This window comes from Podarcis filfolensis (assembly GCF_964270895.1).
Source record: "Podarcis filfolensis genome assembly, chromosome: 11".
NCBI lineage: Eukaryota > Metazoa > Chordata > Lepidosauria > Squamata > Lacertidae > Podarcis > Podarcis filfolensis.
In genome coordinates this window covers 36,328,885-36,346,541 of record NC_139613.1, presented here as the reverse complement: position 1 = coordinate 36,346,541, position 17,657 = coordinate 36,328,885, and positions in this window count along the sequence as shown.

Sequence of the window (17,657 nt, the reverse complement as noted above, 5' to 3'; positions counted from 1 at the left end):
GCTTAAACACAGAAGTGTTCCTACACGATGCTCCCATATCTTCAGTGACCTTCAAACAGAACACCGAAAGAAGGATTGACTCATTGTTTCAGATTAATCATTTAAAATAACCCCACAGATATACTGGGGTCCTGGCTCAGCTGTCCTTAGAGCTACATGCATATTTTAACTTTCCCCACGTTACATTTTTAGAGTAATATAGCACAGGAAGAAAAATCATATGATGTAAACAACTTGATTGCATTAATCCAGAGCTGTGTATCCACTCCAAAGCAGGCATGGAGCTCCTGTGCCTAAAGTCCCATTAATTTCAATAAAGATGGGTTGCCATATTACAAGAAGTAAAAATCCGGACAGAAAAGTTGTTGAGCTTCCTCAGAGTTGTTGGGGTTTCTTGGGAATTCACCCAAAAAAGGCAAAGAGTGATACTCAAATGCACATTTCCAGGTGGCAAAAACCCAGACATTTTTCTGATTTTGTAGAGGGAGTACTTTGGCATAGATTCAGTAGTTCAGTCCTTAAAAGAAAGACAACTCTTCATCTACACTGAAACACCTGCAAAACAGTGCTAGATCAGAGTGAATATATGTAGTTGATATATATTATCAGTGATGTCAACTTAGAATATCTTAAGCAAAAACCAAACACCTACATATATTAAAACCTGAATTTTAAACAACCTAAAATACAAATCTATTTTTAAAAAATAGATTAAAATATCACACCTATGGAAAAGGCCATATATAATTAAAACCCAAAGGCCTGATGAAAAAGGAATGCTTTTTCCTGGGGCCAAAAGATATGTGATGATGGCGCCAGGTGAGCCTTCATGGGGAAAGCATTCCACAAGCAGGGAGCCGCCACTGAAAAGGCCCATTCTCGTGTTGTCACCCTCTTCATCTCCTGAGGTGCAGACAATGAAAGGCCTCAGATGATGATCATATGGTCCAGGTCAGTTCATATGGGGAGAGGCGATTCTTGAGAAATTGGGATTCAGTGCTGCATAACGCTTTATAGGTCACAGCCAGCATTTTAAATTGAAATCAGAAACTAATCTGTAGCCAGTGCAGTTGGGCCAGGATTAGGGCTCACCCTGTCCTGTCCCAATGAGCAACCTGGCCACTGAATTTTGCACCAGCTGCGGTTTCCGAACCATTTTCAAAGGCAGCCCCACATATAATGCATTGCAGTAATCTAACCTAGAGGTTACCAGAGCCTAGACAACAGAAGTCAGGCTACACCTATCCAGACAGGAGTGCAGCTGTGCTACCAGCCCAAGCTGGTGCTCTATGCCACCAAAGCCACTTGAGCCTCAAGCAGAGGCATAGCAAGGTCAGGTGGTACCCGGTGAAGAATTTTTTGTCACTCCCACCCCCCACGTCGATGACTTGGAGTAGGCTTGGGAGTCTCGGGCGGGCAGCGCGCCAAATGTCACCCCCTCAATGATGACACCTAGGGTGCTCCACCCCCACCTGTACCCCACTTCCTACGCCTCTGGCCTCAAGTGATAGCAGGTGGATGCAGAAGTACCCCCAAGCTATTTTTTTTGTCTACAGGTTGCCACAAGACTGTTATACATAAATTTGTGTGTGTTGCTCTGACTGGTATATTGTTCTTTGCATCTGTGCCACCAGAAGGAAGGGAGGAGGAAAATGCCCCAGCAGATATATGTACTGATATAATATCTTTTACTATACGATGCTGGATCTATTCCTACCCCTACATCATATCGCATGCTTAGATATGCATTAAATTCCTGACACAAGACCAGGTATAACAAGGTTAGGTTAAGTTGGTCAGTTCTTCTGTGATGATCTTCTGAAGTGTGCAGAGATTCTTTATAAATTCAGATTCAGGGCCAGATCCTCTTCCTGAAATATACTGTTTACTGTTAATAAGCAGTATAGTCAAAGATATGTAGAAAGTTAACAATTTGGGTAAAAAGGCATATGTGTATAGGAGACTGATTTTTCATATCGGTGAAATATCCTCAGGCATCAGATTTTGAGTGTCATGAAAAGGTGGCAAATGGTTATGTTTGTTGTTATTGTGCTTTTGTTCCCAGGGAGAGAGACACATGTGGGATTTTTGCTTCAGGCCCCCAACTAACATTGTCAGCCTTGAGTACATTGTAGTTGGACTGGGACCAGTGGTGGGAGGAGGGAACTGTGCTGCGTTGCCTCGGGCAATGAAATGTCTTGGGCCTGCCCTATTTGTTTTAAGGATTTATTTGCCAACCTTTGATGTAAATATTTGCAGCACAGCTATGAATGTTGCTGGGACAGAAAAACAGGACATAAAACAAGATAAACCTCTCTCTCTCTCTCTCTCTCTCTCTCTCTCTCTTGCTCGCTGTGTGTGTGTGTGTGTGTGTGTGTGTGTGTGTTTGCAGAAAACACAAATAAACAAGCTTGTGATAAGCCAAACAGAAGGCACTCTTGGGTGAAAAACTAACTGAAAAAAATACAAGGGAGAAATGGATGTCTTGAGTGATCTGGAAAAAAATAAATTAATAATAATATTTATAACAAAGTTTCCTATGTGCCTCACTCATTGTAAAAAAATTACAATGATTTTTGAATTTTAAGGGATAAAACTATGATTGGAAACTAGTGTGGCATCTTTTCAAAAACCACATTTGAACTCAGTCAACCATAATGAGGAAAACTTTCCAGGAATAGGAGTTGTCTTCTCCTAAAACCTATAAAATTGTGGTTTGTTATTTAAATAGAAATTTCGGTGACCATGCTCATACATGAACAAGGAATACAGGTATAAAAAAAGAATCAATTTTTGACACATATTCAGTGTTACCTTCAATATGCAACAGATTAGGCAGTGTCGATAGTACAAGTAGGAATTGAAAGGGGAGGGTAGAGAAGTCTGCAGAGTCAGGATATATGATGCATCCTGGACAATTCTTTCTGTGACAATACATAGCATTCACAATCCAACACAAAGTGAGTGTGCTTAGAACTATCAAGCCCATGTTGCATTGTGTTGATTTCAGCAACCACTTTAGAAATTGGTTCAATATTATGTAACTACTCAAGTGACAAAGTTGATGACTTGTGAACAATAGGAATAGGCAGCTTGTGACCCACCGAGAGGCAAAAAAAATATTACAGTTGCTGCTATTAATGCATATAAATCTACAAGTGCATGCTCTTTTGGGACAATTATCTGCAGTAAGTTTGATTTGACAGTGGGTTTTGACACCAACTTTTGTGAATTCTTATGTTTCAAGTTGTTTAATACTAAGATGGATCAGTAGCTCTTGCACCCGGCACTCTCTACTAATATCTGCCTGAAATTATCCTCTACATTGTAAAGTCTTCAAGTTCCTTTACTCAGTTAATTCTAGAGAGGAGAAGCAGTTTGCAACATTTTTGTAAACCATGTGGTCCAGTATAAGAATGGTGACATTCAGTGTACCATTTAGATTATTCATCCCAGCAAGGCAAAACATTACTATTAGGTGTACATAATAGGTAAGCAGCAAGAGAAGTCTATTTCTGATAAAAGGCTTTGAGGCCAATCTGCACAAACAAGGTGTCATCAACAAGGTGTTCTTTAATGAGAGGTTTTCCTTAAACCTTAGCATTCAGAATCAAAGGATTCCCCCACTGCCCCAAAGCAGTGAGCTGTCCAGCCCAGCTGTCCAGCTGTCCTTGCAAAACTCTCTGGAATATCAAAGCAATGGAAACAGTGGCAGCCAGTGACATCTCAGGAGCCACCATCAAGTTCACTGGTGTCAAAGAGAGTCACAAAGAGAGCCAGTGTGGTGTAGTGGTTAAGAGCAGTAGTCTCGTAATCTGGGGAACCGGGTCCGCGTCTCCGCTCCTCCACATGCAGCTGCTGGGTGACCTTGGGCCAGTCACACTTCTGTGAAGTCTCTCAGCCCCACTCACCTCACAGAGTGTTTGTTGTGGGGGAGGAAGGGAAAGGAGAATGTTAGCCGCTTTGAGACTCCTTAAAAGGGAGTGAAAGGCAGGATATCAAATCCAAACTCTTCTCTTCTTCTTCTTCTTCTTCACAATGCTGACACCAGGCAGCTGGCTCACTTGTTGGGGTTGTAAGACAGGTCTGATATTATCATATCAAAGCATATAATCCAATGGCACTAACAAGCAAGGCTGGACCATCAAGCAGGAGGTTCAGCAAAACCTACGGCTTAGGAGGACAGGATGTCATGGTTGTCAGATGGATTCAACAAAGGAGGAGGAAGCCAAAGTAGGAAGGAGCAGGCCAGCGCAGGAGAATTACGAGAATTCTAAAGATGCTCATGGCTAGACATAGAGATGGATCCTTGAGCAATTGCTGCTACCTTTAGCTTTCAGCTCTCATACATGCATTGGCAACTTTCAGATTGAACTTGACTTCCACTCATGTGATGGAGTTCTCCTTCCTCTCATCCCCTCTGTCGCCTTTCAGACATACACATACACACACACACCACAAAATTTGCTTTAGAGCAGATTTTAGGCGCACACAGGGGGCTGCAGGAGGGATGGGGAATTCATTCCACCATTCTTCTGGCAGGCAGACACTATTAGATTTCCTGCAAGGCATCCATAAACTATGCAGATGATGAGCTAAGAGTTATTGGTGGAGATCAGGTACGAAACTTCTCTCTCTATGAATGCTAGCAGAGATGACTGTCTGTGTTCAATGAAAACAGAGAACAGCAAATGGATTTTTGATTTCAGCTCATGCAGATCATTTTTCAAAGACAAAGTATTTGTGATGATGTCATACTGCAGGGTGATGGCACACAACAAATATGCATGTCAAATATCTGGAACGGCCACATAGCTGAGTGGCACTTTTTTTCAGTGGCACTAGCTCCTTTTGGAGGAAGGCTGACGTACCCATCCATGTATAGCTGAGGGGAAACCTTGGCACTGCCTCTCCAGGCAATCATGATGGCCGGAGGCCAAAGTCCCAAAGGTAGGCAGCAAGAGAAGCTTCAAACGGCTAAATATAGCGAGTCCGATAGGCCACAGCCTTTCATGACAAATTCTCACAGTGACATACAAGCAAGACGGAAACAGAAGAGGCCATCTCTGAATTGACAAGATAATTTAAACAGCTGTTGTGTGTAGTCAGCTTTCACAGTTTAGCTGACTCATATCTCTGCCAAAAAATAGAGCTTGGAAACTTCTCAGTTACATTGGCCGTTAAGTCAGAAATAATTCAAGCTGACTCTGCTGACTGACTCGAGTGAAAAAAATCAGTTTAAAAAGTGCATTTTCACAAAATTATTATTGCTGCTGCTGCTGTTATTAAAGAGATTTCTAACCCACATTTCATTGATATCAGTATATCATATAATTGATGCATGACAGAAGAACTGGGAACAGTGTGTGAGATGACGCACAAGGGAAAAGGCAGGGCAGTTACCTGGGCCACCAGGACTTCCTGATGTCTTGGTTGTGTATCCTCTTGCTCAATAAGCCAGCTTTTATTTTATATTTTATTCTATTTATAAGCGTATTTCTAAACCACCAACTCTCATATACACACATATATACCATGGCAGTGTAAAAGGGGAAAAAACCCCTAAAACATCTTTAAAATATAAAATAATGAAATGGAGCAGACAGCCAACACTGTATCAAATTAATTCTCTGAAAATTATTTTCAAAACAGAAACTTTTGGCACCTCTGTCTGTTCATGATTATGCAGGTCTGGATGTTTGGCTCCAGTCAGGGGTATTTATGGATGAACCAATTAAAGATGGATCCTGACTAAGGCGGGATTCACCTAGTCACTCAGATTAGCAGCCTTGAGGTATTCCTGGATCCACTGCTGTGTCTCTGTCTTCAGTATGAGTACTTTTTGCCATCTGTATATATCGGAAGAAAGCTGCAACATTCCCAATGCAAAATTTAGCAACCTCCCTGCCTGACTGCTGTGATGTAGCTTATATTTATTTATTCCAATGTACAACTTAATGTAATAAACTTCTCAAAAGAATGCAATTACAATAAAAATGCAAACATTAAAAGAAAACCTTAAGCCAGGATAATAATAATAATAAATCAACTCTACATCACAAGTAAAAAGAAAACTGAGTATACAAAACAAAAAAGTAAACATTTTAAAAATCCGAGTCTAGGAAAGTTTGGGTAAACTTTGGGGTTTTTTTTGAAGTCATTTAAACTGTCTCCACTTCACAAATGAAGAAGGGCATCTCAGAGTGGGAATGCTATTGCCAAGAAGGCGTGATGCCATGCTGTCATCAAGTGACAATCCAGTAATTGTGGATGACCAGATGCTCATAATATCTTAAAGTCTGGCTTGGTCTGAATCAGGGAATGCAGGTTGCAAAGTATCTGGTGTTCAGAGTTTACAACTTCTGCAGGTCACCCATTGCCTCAGAGTTGAGAAGCTGTATGCCAGCCTGTCAGGGAGAATGGAAAGCCACTTCAACAAGCGAGCAGAGTGACGCAGGGTTAAGATGAGGCTGTGAAGCCCTTTCCCTCTTTTCCTGTCACTGGCCCCTTGGATAGAGAAAGAGAGGAAGGTGAGTTTTATTCAGAAGTGTCCACGGTTCAGCTTTGGCTGAGAAAGTGATCTCTTTTCTCTCCTCCTTGAAAACTGATCTTTGGACTGCCTTGTTCAGGTCAGTATCACTTTTGTTGTGGCTCCTGTAATGCTCTTGTTGGCTACGGTACGTTGCACCAGGACTGAACTTCCTGGCTCACAACACAGCACAACAACTCAGGTCCTTTACAACAGCTCATTTGTATTTTAAATTAGCATAACTAAGCTAGATCTGAGCAGCAAAACAATTCAGAACTCAGATCTTGCAACTGCCACCATGCAAGTCTTTAGTTCTAAACCACTAGGGGTTAGAAAAGTTTCTAAATTAACACATTTTCAACTTCATTTCTTTAGCACCTAGCAAAGCCTGGGACTCCACTGTTCAGCTCCAAAGCACTACTTAAGTTTTAGATTTTTTGATGCTTTTAACTTCCATGATGAACAGGGTTTAAATGGGAAGATTAAAACACTGTTACAAGCCACATCAATCGTTGCTGACCGATGTGAGATTCCATGGGTCTTGGCCCTTGTCCAGGGTTTCTGTTCCTCTGCAATGAGGCCCAGGGGAGACTAATGTCTTTATGAAATATAGTTTATTCACACTTATTTACACCTGAGTTTTTATGGCGAAAGAGTTAACAGCATTTACATCTCAAGAGGGGTTTGTCTTTCCCAGCAGCTCTTTGACTGAGAGGATGCAAAACTGTCACAGAATGGAAAAGGGCTCATCCATCCATTCTTAGCCATAAGAGCTTTTTCTCAGGATCACAACTCCAGGTACCAACTCATCGCTTTGAAGCAAAAATGCACAACGTGTATTATAAAAAGGGCCATTTGTCTTAGCTATAGTTTTCATATAGCTCTAGTGATTTACCATAGTGTTTCTTCTGTCTTTTATAAGCTTTAAGCAATGAAATTAATGCAATCGGTTCAGGGTTTTCACTTCCCCCCACCCCCTGTAACACTGCTGTGACTTTAAAAGCTGCACAACAGGCAGAAATTCAATAGGTTTGGCTTGCCCATCAATACACCTACATGTGGGAAGAGGCTACCCGACAGGGAACTCTGAAAGCCACAGATATCTTGCCATGAAACCTAGCAACCTTAGATGTGTCCTAAAAGAGGGCAGCCCAGCACTTAATGTTTAGGTTAGAGGTGGGGCTAATGTATAAACTTGGTGTTCAAATTATGGGACTAATCTGTGGCATTATGATCAAATCATCTGCTTGCAGAGTTCATAGCTGGAGATACGATTCTTATCTAGTTCTGTATCCATGTCTCCAAAATGAGTGTGCCTCTAGAACAAGTAAGCGATAAGGAAACATTGGACAAGAGCCAAGCTGCTGTAGTGCAGTAGATAAGAGACTGTGGGCACCACAAGGCAGGCTGTGGGAGATCTGCATTTTTACAAGATAAAAGCAGCTGGGGGTGGGTCTAAGACTGAGTCTATAGAACTGGACAAAGGAGTTTAACCCTTTCCCTTCCTAGCTTTCCCCCAATCTATGTCAGTCCCTTGACACAGAGATACATCTGTTTTCATCTGTGGGACAAATAGCAGTTCTGTGGGGGTTTTGGTGAGGTGAAATCAGAATGATAGCAAGGAAGAAAGCGGTTAACACCCCCACATAAAGAAAGTTGCAGTTCTGATCTCATTTGTGCACCCCACAATTGCCTTTTTTTAAAAAAAAGTGAACCCCACACAATATATCACACTTCATTTGCATACACAACATATTTATTCATTAGTGTGCAACAGAAAACCCCAATACAGATGGAGAGAGATGCTATATTGAGACGTCATTACATGAATTCCCACAAGTGAGAATAGACTCACTGTACTACCGGGCCAGGAATTCAGAAACTTCAAAAATGCAAGAGAGTAACTAGGAAACTACCTCAGAGAGAGAACCACTTCCATCCCTTAGGAATGTATTACTAATCTTGAAAAGTTAAATGTATTATTATGAATGTATTCTTGAAAAGTCAAGACAAGAAACTGAAAGACAGTGTGACAAAGGCACACTTTCAACAGTCATGGTGAAAGCATCTTATGAGATATATTTGCAGACTTGTATGGCTGCTATGAAGGACAGCAAGGCTGTCAAGAAAGGCTAGAGGGGGTTCAGGGCCCAGGCCTGTCCGGGGGGCAAGGAGGCATACAATGGGGAAGGGACTTCCTGATTCATTTTGAAGCATGTGGAGCTCTTTATTTGTTTCTCTCTAAATTCAAGCAATGGAGAAGGCCTGTCTGATTTACTTCCAGATGAAGAACTCAAACTCTCCATTCTGTTTCCCGTTGAAGACTTTAATGCACGCAACAGATCAGTACATAGGCAAGGCAGTGATTACAAGGTTTAGCAGGTGCAAGAAAAGCATAGTTGCTTGGCTCAGAATTATTAATACATTGATCCAACATGTCTCCTGCATCTTCTTTTCAGAGTGGGGCAGGCACAGGTCTCAGTGCAGCAAGCAGCTGGAGCCCAGGGAATGGGCATTCCTTCAAGTGGGTTGGGCCTGTGGAGTTGGTTCACACTGGCGTCTCTGTGTCCATGAACACAGGAGTGGAATCGGCGTGGATTTAGTCTCACTCCACTAGGCTCCCCAGAGAAGAGGCTCCACAACAAGTATCTAACCAGAAGGAGTCAAAATCATAGAGGTAGAACATTTCTCTGTCAAGCCACTTGGTCCCACTCCTGCATCCATCTCCTTACTCTCTGGATCACTGGCCCCCTTCTCAGGTTCTGACATTTCTTGGGGGCCAGTTTTTGCCACCCCAACCTACTGAGTCCCTTCACAGCATCATCAAACTCCAACTTTCTGAGCTCTTCCCATTCTTCCCCATTTCCTCCACAACATCTCCTTGTGATTTTGTGACAAGCACTTAACTATCTCATGTTAACAACAACAACAACAACAACAACAACAACAACAACAATAATAATAATACCTTTATCGTCAATGTACAACCTGTGTACAATGAAATTAACCAAGCCTTCCTCCCCCACACACAAACACTCAATCTCAAGTTGAAATCAAAGTATTTTTCTGTTGTTGGATTGGGCACTTTGTCAGAAGGAAAAGCCATATTTAATGTTTATTATTACTATTACTATTACTATTACTATTACTATTACTATCATTACTATTATTGCTATTATTATTTCATATTGTAATTGTAATTGCATCCCCAGAACCATAACAGCTACAATAAAAATAGGGTGCAGTGTATTCCTATAATAACACTTCATGTATCGATGACTGGGACTGTTCTCCACAAAAACTTATGCCACAATGAAATGTGATCATATTTAAAGGTGCCATATGACTCTGTTGGATTTCCCCACCCCCACCCCTGCTCCTACGGGGTAGCTTTATTAATCTGTTGCAGTAAAAACAAGTGATCCCTTAATTCTCAGACCAAACAATGAGAAATTGCCCATTGAAATAACGGAAGTGCTTTAATTGCCAATTGGTGCCAAAGAAGGACAGAACTTTCTTTATGTACGCTACAACAGCAGCAAGAATACTCATCGCAAAGTATTGGAAGACACAAGACCTACCCACTCTGGAAGAATGGCAGATCAAGGTGATAGACTATATGGGACTGGCAGAAATGACTGGCAGAATCTGGGACCAGGGGAGAGAGATAGCGGAAGAAGACTGGAAGAAATTTAAGGACTATCTTAAGAAATATTGTAAAATTATTGAATGTTAGAAGGACGCTGGTTTAGAATTTATGTGGTTTTCAGCTGTAATGGATAAGTAAAAGAAAAAGAAAGGTCAAAATTTGAATGAGAATGAAGGGAAAGGATTTGTTGAATCAAATAAATTAGAAATTGGAATACAGAAAGGGGAGGTATGAGGAAGTCGGTGAAGTAAGTTATAAGAAAACAAGGGATTGAAAGTATACTTGTTCTTATTTTTGTTTGTGTGTATTTTTTTTATTTCTTTTTTTTCTTGTATTGTTCTGTTTTTATATAATTTTTGAAACTTTAATAAAAATCTTTTTTAAAAAGAAAAGAAAAGAAATAACGGAAGTGCTTTAATTGGTAGGGCATGTAGCATAGACAAAATCCAAATAATACTATTTGTATACCAAGATGATTGAACAGGGAAATTAAGTTCGCTGATTCATTCCCAATATTTCAAACTGTCATTTCCGTTTGACCTATCAGAATGAGAGACAATTGCATCCTTTTTTAAACCAAAGTCTGCACCCTACAAGATGATTCTAGTTATTATCAGCAGTAGTATTGCATACAGTTTTTAATATATATTATCACCATCATCACTGATTTATTAATTGTCTTCTATATGAACGCCATAAGGTATACATGCATACATTGAATGAAATAAATCATTTCCAAATATAAACCAGCCAAGCCAACTACTATGAGCCCAAAAAGCCCTGAGGCTCATGCAGCAGAAAAACAAAGAACAATTAATGTTCATGCTAAGATGTGAAATTTTTCACAAGCCCCTGGAAATGCTCATTTTTTAATAATAGGTTTATCTACCTGTCAGGGACTCGGGAGCAGGAGCTCTGGGGAGAGAGGAAATGGAGAGCGAAGGGGAAGAATCCGAGGGCAGCGTAGGGGAGTATGACAGTGGCCCGAGAGATTCCATGAGCTTCTCCAGCGAATCAGAAGATTCCCAGAAGGGGGCGCCTATGGTCAGGGCAAGGGGGGTCCCAGGGGGGACGCACCAGAAACAAGGAGACAGAGGGGAACCCCAAAGCAGCAGTGGGGGATTGGGACCAGTTTCCCCACCAGAGCGTAGTGGGGGGGGGAAGAGTCACATGTGTCAGGGCCAGCGTCTCCTCCAGCGGGGAGAAAGAGTGAGTCAGGGCTGACCACGCCTCCAACGGAGGGGAGGTCAGTTGCAGCTAGCCCCCCCAGAGGGGGAAGCAGTGACAGCAGCAGCAGTGAAACGGTCAGGAGGAAAGTTACCGGCTGGGCGCGCGCGCCAAGTTCAAATGTACAGGCGCGGGGAACAGCAGGAGACCCGGATGGGGAACCAGCTCCTAAAGCCCGCCGGAGGGAGGGGGAAGGCTCAGGGGACTCAGCGTCAGAAGAGGCTAGAAAGGGCGAGACCCCAACGGCCAGGCGGAACCAGAGGCGGAAGGAACTGAGGAAGAGGTGGAGTAAGGCTAGAATCTTAAATTGGTGTCAGGGGGGAGGAGACTCAGACGGAGCATCAGCGGTCTAACAGTTGAGACGTAGAGCTGCGCGCTGCGGCTCTGGAAGTGAAACTGAACTTCAATAAAGACTTTTGTACTTAACAAAGAAGCAGCGTTGGTCCTTTGTGAGCTGGGACCTTGGGCAGCCCTGACACTACCTATGTTTTTTTTTTACTAATTCTAACATCTTATGATGATCTGATCTACACTGCAATATGAAAGGGTGTTTCGTTGTGAATCGTTTCACCTTATTTGTATTATAGCATGAACAAAAATGTTCAAATCAAACATGCTCTCTTATCTCTTATCTTCTTTTATATTTATTTTTATATTTATTCGTAGAACCATAGAACTGTAGAGCTAGAAGAGACCCCAAGTGTCATCTAGCCCAATGCATTGCCATGCCCCGATAAAATTCATCTCAGAGGCTCTCCCTACAGAGATGGACATAAGTGAAAAGACTTGCTTTTACCTTCTAAGAACCCAAAGTATTGCAAATATTTTCTTTCTCCAATAATAATAATAATAATAATAGTAATAGTAATAATAATAATTTATTATTTATACCCCGGCCATCTGGCTGGGTTTCCCCAGCCACGCCGGGTGGCTTCCAACAAAATATTAAAATACAGTAATGCATTAAACATTAGTTGTTGTTCTCTTTGACATCTGGTTGGAGGGCGTTCCACAGGGCGGGTGCCACTACCGAGAAGGTCCAAGGCAAGATCTTACTGCCTTTTATGCAATTTCATAACAAAAATTGGGAAGCATGTGGAGATCCACAGCCGTTCTGATTTGTTACCACTTCCCATGATCTTTTTTTCTTTCTTGTGTTGGCTGCACAGCAAACTGCAGCACAGGACTGAGTATAGATTTCAAGCTTTAGAAGCAAAGAATTCACAGACCTTTCACTGAAGATGCTGCTAATACAACATTGCTACAGTGCAGCAGGAACATAATACAGTGGTACCTCTGGTTACGAACTTAATTCGTTCTGGAGGTCCATTCTTAACCTGAATCCGTTCTTATCCTGAGGTAACCTGGGCTAATGGGACCTCCTGCTGCCACCGCGCCACCGCACAATTTCTGTTCTCATCCTGAAGCAAAATTCTTAACCCGAGGTACTATTTCTGGGTTAGCAGAATCTGTAACCTGATCTCTCTCTCTCTCTCTCTCTCTCTCTCTCTCTCTCTCTCTCTCACACACACACACACACACACAGTATGTGTGATCTACACTTTGACCACTAGGTCATACTACTGTGTTATCTGAGGGGCAAAGAGAAGAGAGAATGGACTGAAAGACCTATGACTCACAAATGCCCAGCTCACTATCCTGAGTGAGGACTCAGAATATTTATAAAAGTCATGTGAATTAATTTTCAGATCTGAACTAGCCTTAATCCACCTCCCTTGCAGAACATGCTGGGTGCATGCTGATGGGTCATAGAAAAGTTAATTTGCTGCTGTTGCTGCTGCTGACATTTAACAGAAGCAGAAGCTAGATAATAGTATTTGTATACAGGGATGATTAAACAGGAAAATCAAGATTGCAGTTCCACTCTTTCCCAATGTTCAGAACTGTCATTTCATTTGACTTGTCGGAATGTCAGGCAAGCACGTCCTCCTTTTAACCTATTTAAAACTGAAATGGCTTAACCTCTGTTCCTTTAGATCTGCTAATCCCACAGGGGAAATGCTACAAAGCCCAAAGCAAGCAGCACTAACAGGGAATGCTTACGTCATTTCCCTCCTGGAGGCAAGAGGATCCACTTGCAACACTGACGCCATGGGCTGAGCAACAGCAGTTAGTCATCAAGAAGTAAATGATTAAATGGAAGCCTCAGGGGTGATAGATATAGAGAAAAAAAACACAGAACGTATACTTTGTTAAAGTACAGTACATTGTGCCCTGAATTCTACAACAGGAGCTGAAAGTGTGTTACTAATTTCATTACCTTTTTGTAAACAGAATTTTCCATTCTGAGTTGTTGGCTCACATTATTCTTATTTTTATTTGCAGTATTTGATAGTTTAGCTGTATTGCTTAATTCAGGGTGTGGGGAGGGAGGTGGAAAATAATATCGCGATGGAAAAGCCCTTTGGGTTGCCATTTTTATACACCAGCTAAACAGATAGTAAAACTGAGCCCAAGATTTCACTGAGATTACTTGACGTAATCATGGGTTCTGTTTCTTGTGCAATCTTAGGATTTCTGACTGCTAGTATAGGTCTTCCCCAAGCCCTGATTGATATAATGGGCAGGAACTGTTGATAGTTTAGGAAGGTCACTGCCCTGATAGCTCTAATATCCTTTCCTGATCTCATCTGTCTTCAGTGATTACCCAGACTTTAAATGCCCACTTAAAAAGCCCAGGAACTGGTTCAAATTTGCAAGTGTTGTCAAGCCTAATTGGGGCTTGACAGGGGAAAAAATGACTTCATCTTCTGTAAATATTCACTTGAAAAAGCAATGTTTGGCCTATGGAGAGGCCTCAAACATTGGTTTTCCAAGATGTCTCACATAAAAGGATGTGAGTATGAGAGTTACTATAGACACATGTGTTGTTGTATTTTTTTTTACCAGCCCTTTGCTAGAAGATGGTAGGGTGTGTTACAGCATATTGTTAGAGATTTGGGGTAAACCCTAGATTTGATTATTTAAAAACAAACAAACTGGTAACCACAGAACAATAATTCTATAAAGCACATTACAGGGAGGACACCAAAATCAATTTCTTCAATTTTCAGGGTAAAGAGGTGCCTCTTCAACAACTGATGAAAGCTATAAAGAGATGGTGTCAGACACACCTCTATAGAAAGGGAGTTCCATATTTATTGGGTCACTCTCACAAGCTGCCGCTGCTACCATTGCCCACTGAGAGTGGCAGAATCACCAGGAGGGCCTCCTTCACTGGGCTGGTTTGTATAGAAGGAGGCACTCTTTCAGCTAGTTCGACTTAAAACTGATATGAGAGCCTTGAAGTGGGCTTGGAATCTAATAGACAACCAGTGCAACTGCTTTAAATCAGGTGTTGGTGCATTTTTGCAGCTGACCGCCGCCAACAACCTGGCTGTTACATTCTGCAAGCAGTTGCAGCTTCCAAATGGTCTTTAAGTGCAGCCTTGCACAGAGCTCATTGCAACGGTCTTGGAGCCGGCTGGAATGAACATCGATGTAAAACTACACTACAAAAGTTGATTCCCACCCCCGAAAATTGTTTTCCTTCCCTTTCTGAATTGCCCCTTTGTACCTATGTGCTTCGGGGGACGCGGGTGGCGCTGTGGGTTAAACCACAGAGCCTAGGACTTGCCAATCAGAAGGTCAGCGGTTTGAATCCCCGCAATGGGGTGAGCTCCCGTTGCTCGGTCTCTGCTCCTGCCAACCTAGCAGTTCAAAAGCACAAAGTGCAAGTAGATAAATAGGTACCGCTCCAGCGGGAAGGTAAATGGCGTTTCTGTGCACTGCTCTGGTTTGCCAGAAGCGGCTTAGTCATGCTGGCCACATGACCCCGAAGCTGTACGCCGGCTCCCTCGGCCAATAAAGCGAGGTGAGCGCCGCAACCCCAGAGTCGGCCACAACTGGACCTAATGGCCCTTTACCTTTACCTTTACCTATGTGCTTCACTTATAAATAAATAAATAAGAATCCCTTTTTGTTTTCACTTCTGTGACGTATGTTAAACTGGAGCCTAACAATCATGCCTAGATGGTCTGCAACATGACATAACATTTAGATAAAATAAGAAAGGATGCTAGGGGGGTTGGGAAGACCAGCACCGAGACAATGTGGGGGTGGGAGGGCATAAGTCTCATTACTGTCTACTCCCTTGGTCTTCCCTCAAAATGTACCTTAGAACAGAGAAACAGTCCACAGGGGGCTGTTGGCAGCAACCACTGAAGCATTGTGCAAAGTAGTTGTTTTATTCAGAATTTAAAGACATTGTGTAAAAGTGGGGAGGAACAAATTCCCTCAGGTGAGGCGTCAATTACAACATAAATAGGCAAACATAAAGGGAATAAAGCTGTCTGGAGAACAAAAAAATTAAAACTATTTTTTTCCCCTTAGGGACTGACTTCCCTTGAAAATTGCATCAACATAAAACCACAGTGAGTCATGTTAAGGAACACAAGGCTGACCATAATCACGCAGTCGTGGCAAAAGGGTTTTACCTTAAAACCAACTTGAAACAACATTGGACATGACTGGTCCTATCCCTATCACCAGAGTTGCTCTTTGCTGTTCTAATAAAAAGGGTTCCGCCACCCCCACCCCCACCCCCACCCCCACCCCACACACAATGATGCTTGTCAACTAGAGGTGTGTAAATAAGCCTTCTCCAAAAACCTGCTTGGAACAACAGAACTTCAAAGGTGGCTATTATTAAAATGCTAATATGGTGGAACAGCAAGCAGTGACACAGAGAGCACTGCCAAGGAGAAAAACAAGGTACTGAAAGTTTTGTTTTCCTCATTCAGGACTGGATCTGTCACTCTTGAATTAAGAGATGAGCAAAATAAAAGGACAACTCAGGAGCCCGGGCAGTGCATGTAAGGACTTATTTTGGATTCTATCCCATTTGTCTCTACCCCAGATTACTCCACCTTATAACAAGCAAGAAACTGTGTAAACAACCAACGTACTATAAAAACAAAACACAAAACCTGACTTGCATTTACTATTATTATTATTATTATTATTATTATTATTATTATTATTATAGTGCCCTTCACCTGAAGATCCCAGGGTGGTTCACAACAGAAAAATACAAAATGAGAATACAAAATACATAATAAAACAAAAACAAACCAATAAACTCTCTCCCACAAACACATTTTAAAAGCCACAAAATGTTAATGAGCCAAACTCATGGTTGAAGAGAAACATTTTCTCCTGATGCCTAAAGATACAGAATGAAGGCACCAAGTGAGCGGGGGGCGTCATACCCATAGGGGCTAGGGGCGTGGGGCGCCAAGGTGCCAAGTTCTGGAGGGTGCCAGGGAAGAGGAAGAGGCTGGACGCAGTGCCTCCCGATATCACCTCGCCGCCCTCGCCTGGAGCCTCCATCTGCCGTGGCCACCGTGGCACAAAGCGGCCAGCTGAGCAGGGAGGCACCGTGGCCAGCCTCTGCCTCTTCCCCGCCGGAGGAGCCACCCTCCAGCCGCTGCCCACCTCCTCCAGCCCCGCCGGCAGCGCCATCCTCCCTAAAAAAAGGTGAACAACTGGGGGAAATGGGGGGTTGGGCGTCGGAGGGAGCTTTGCACCACAGCACTGGATATGCTTAAGACAGTCCTGCAGGTGAGCCTCCCTGGGAAGAGTCTATCAAAACATTAAACTTGGGCTACAGGTTGCTAAAGTGATATACAGTAGAGGCATCTTGAGCAATATAGATTTCCAAAGACGCTCTGCTACAAATTGATTATATCACGAAGATTATGTTTGCACAGACACAACGAATGCTTTCCTTCTCTCATGACAGAAAGCTGAAGTCGAACAATAGGAAGGGAATAATTACAGGGCCTAAGCATGTATTGCAACTTCTGTTCAATACAGAGTTAAGCTGAGGTGTGTCCTTGAGGTAATAGGCACACCCATGCTGCCAATTAATACTTTTACATGCTGCCAGCTTCCATGGTTGGTGAAAGAACTTCTAGGGACAGCATCACCTAGTTTTGTTTCCTTCAGGTGAGGGAGCACTGGAGACACATCAGGTGTGACTTCATAACAAACATACTGTAACACGCCACCCCACTCTCTGAGCAGTGTAAAATTCTGGAAGTCTTGGCACTTACCCAGAACTGCATATTAGATTCAAAGTGCTTTATATTCAGCCAGCTATCAGGCTTTCTTCTCTGTTTCTGCCCTAAACTGCTACGCTTGAATACAATCTGCTATGCCTTTGTCTCAGGCCTCACCTCTGCAGGTAAA